Here is a 3,091-nt window from a genome sequence, read left to right as displayed (position 1 = left end):
AATGTAAAGATGCTTTCTGCAATGTTGTGTCAAGGGCACACAACTCCACTGTTACTAAAACAGGCCTTCTAGAGGAGAATGGATTAAATGAGTCCTGATGATTCCTAATGTCACAGCCAATGATGGACAAAGAATTGGAACCCTCATTGACCTGGCATCAGACACAAACTACATTACACATAAAGCTGCAAGTTGAATCTTAGAAGTGAAGATGTAACACTTGTGGTCCATGGTGTTGTAGGGATGCAGGTGTCTGTTTAAACGAAGCGCTATCTCCTTAAGATACGTGTCAATACTCCAAGAGGGACTCTCAAATCGCATCAGCTGATCTGCTATGGGCTTGACAAGATTGCAGAAGTTCATAGACATGTCCCTGCCACAAAGCTACAGAGGATTTTTCCAGATGTCTCCTTGAAAGACCTTACAAGACCTAAAGAGATACAGCTCCTGATTAGCCACAAAGGTCAACTTGTACCTCAGAAAGTTCACTCTATTGGGGACCTAGTGCTATGGGATGGACCACTTGGAAAGACAATTGGAGGCACACATCCGGACCTCTTTGAAGAAGTTACCTTAATGGCCCATACATCAGAGACACACTTTGCAAGATCAATGAGGACTGCAGCCGTCAAGTTCAGTGAACTCACCTGCAAATCTTCAGTTTCCTGTCAGTCTCCCAAGCACCCTTTCATTCAATCCAATGCAGCCACTACCAGCAAAGACTTTTTGAAGTGGTGGGAATGGGAAAGCATCGGAGCAGCCTGCGTGCCAAAATGTGGAGGATGTCGCTGCGGGAATTGCCAACCCGGAGGGAAGGAAGGAAATGTCTCTGGCTGAGGAGAAAGAGATGGAAACGATGAGAAATGACTTGACTTATGTGAATGGTGACCATCACACCCCTGAACCACACTGGCACGCCAAATATCCATGGACTGACGATTTGGCTTCTCTCCCCAACAATAGGAAAGCAGTAGAAGCTACATTCCTCAGGATGGAAAAACAGTTGGCAAAGGAACCAGAGTGGAGATTGGCCTATGTTTCACAAGTCCATAAAATGGTCGATCGCAAAGCTGCAGTGAAACTGTCCAAAGAAGTACTACAAAGCTGGACTGGGCCAGTGTGGTATATAAGTCATCTGATTGCACCAAATCCACATTCCATATCTACTCCAGTGAGGCTAGTGTGGAACAGCAGCCTGAAGTACAGAGGTCTGAGTTTGAATGACATGTTGATTAAAGGTCCTTATGTCTTAAATCTGATCAGAGCTGTCCTCCTGAGGTTCTGAGCTGGTGTCTTTGCCGCCCTTGGTGACATCCAAAAACTGTACAACTCTGTGTGGTTAGAAGAGAAAGAGGTTCATCTGCACAGGTTTCTGTGGCGAGACAGTGAGGATGCTGACATAGAAGATTTTGCCATAACAAGAGTCAATATCGGGGATAAACCTCCTGGCTGTATAGCCCAAGTTGCCATGCGGGAGACTGCCAGCCTACCCCTATTCACACAATTCAAAGAGGAGAAACATGTGCTGGAAGAAGACGTCTACGTTAATGACATCTTGACATCTCACAATGACCTTGACCACCTGAAACTCCTCACATCCAACATCGAGCAGATCCTTAAAGCTAGAGGATTTTTCATGAAGCCCTGGGTCTACTCCAGTCAAAGTGGGAGGGAGGAGTCAAGAGAGGTTAACATGGAGTTAAAGACCATGATCTTGCCTAACCAGCTCACTGAAAAAGATAACAAAGCCCTTGGTCTGGGTTACACCGTTGAAGATGACAAGCTGTATGTCATGGTTGCAGTGAACTTTTCCAAGAGGAAGAAGAAAATGCACCTTGGTCAGGACCTGCTAAGAGAAGAAGTAAAAGGACAAACCCCAAATCCTCTTACCAGAAGAGAACTGTTAAATCAAGTCTCTGCCCTCTATGATCCACTTGGTCTTGTGACTCCTGCAAAGCAGAAGAGAGCTATTCTGGTCCGAAGGGCTTTTCAAGAAGCAAAGCTAATGTATTGCACAAAAGACACCTGGGATGCTGCTCTGTCCAAAGAGGATGCCATAAAGCTGCTAGAAGAATATGCTGACCTGAGCCAACTCAAATTCATCAGATCCTTGACACCACCAGACCCACATGCAGGTCCAATTGGCATCACTTTTTCTGATGGCAGTGAGCATGCATATGGTGCTGCGTTGTACCTGCGTTGGGAATGCCCTAATGGTGTCAGTGTGAGGTTGGTTGAGGCCAAGCTGACTCCTCTCAACTGCAATGGTGACTCTGTGAAAGCGGAGATATGCGGAGCAGTCTTTGCAGCCCGGCTAAAGACCTATTTCCAGAAACATTGCCGAATCAAAGTTGAGAAGTGGTTCCATCTCGTTGACAGTCAAAACTGTCTTGGGTGCAATACAGTGAGAGAGTTATGGATATCAGACCTTCTTCGCCAACCGGGTTGGAGAGATCCAGAGCAGCACTAATGTCCAAGACTGGTGGTGGATTCCAGGATCAGCAAATATTGCAGATATTATCACCAGAGGGGCAAGTCCTGCTTACTTAACCCAAGACTCAGAGTGGCAGTTGGGTCCAAGTTTCCTTCAACTTCCTGAAAATGAGTGGCCAAAGAAATCTGCAAATGATGTTTCTGTGCAAGCAAGAGACAATGTTATAAAAATACAGAAGAAAACATTTGTTGCTGTACTTACCTGAAGTCAGCTGAAAGAACAAAATCCAATCAGAGTCCAGAATAAAGTGATCATCTCTAGGAGACCGCCTGCAGCTGCAGTAGTCCAGCAACTAGTGGACGTGAGGCACTTCAGCAGTTTGAGAAAACTGATAGGGGTAGTTGCATGGATTTGGAGAGCAGCAAAAAAGTTCCTGCATGTCAAGATCACAGATAAAGAAAAGTGGTAGGTGGTCCCTTCATCTGGTGTCATTACAGTTGGCGAAAGAGAAGATGTGTTCAGAGACCTGTATGGCTGGCAGCACAAGAAGGTGTACAATTTCCAACTACAACGACTGATAGACTGGTTGTCTACAAAGATGGAACAAGCAGGCTCTTGATGTGTGACAGCAGAGTTCAGACTTTTAAGGAGGACCAC

The 3,091-nt window shown here is 45.6% G+C and overlaps 1 protein-coding gene across 1 annotated transcript in view; it reads left to right on the top strand.

Moving 5' to 3' along the window:
• The window catches only part of LOC106961256 (uncharacterized), a 6,404-nt gene extending 5,045 nt beyond the window's left edge, over positions 1–1,359 (top strand). Inside the window, exon 2 of the mRNA XM_015054850.1 lies at positions 1,279–1,359. The gene's annotated coding sequence lies outside the window, so the exon portion shown is untranslated. The remainder of the gene's footprint in view (positions 1–1,278) is intronic.
• The last annotated feature ends 1,732 nt before the right edge of the window (positions 1,360–3,091 follow it).

Source organism: Poecilia latipinna, unplaced genomic scaffold (genome assembly GCF_001443285.1).
Source record: "Poecilia latipinna isolate Pla-1442-1.1 unplaced genomic scaffold, P_latipinna-1.0 Scaffold1282, whole genome shotgun sequence".
NCBI classification, from domain to species: domain Eukaryota; kingdom Metazoa; phylum Chordata; class Actinopteri; order Cyprinodontiformes; family Poeciliidae; genus Poecilia; species Poecilia latipinna.
The sequence above is the reverse complement of the archived record's forward strand: the minus strand, read 5'-3'. Positions and strand labels throughout refer to the sequence as shown.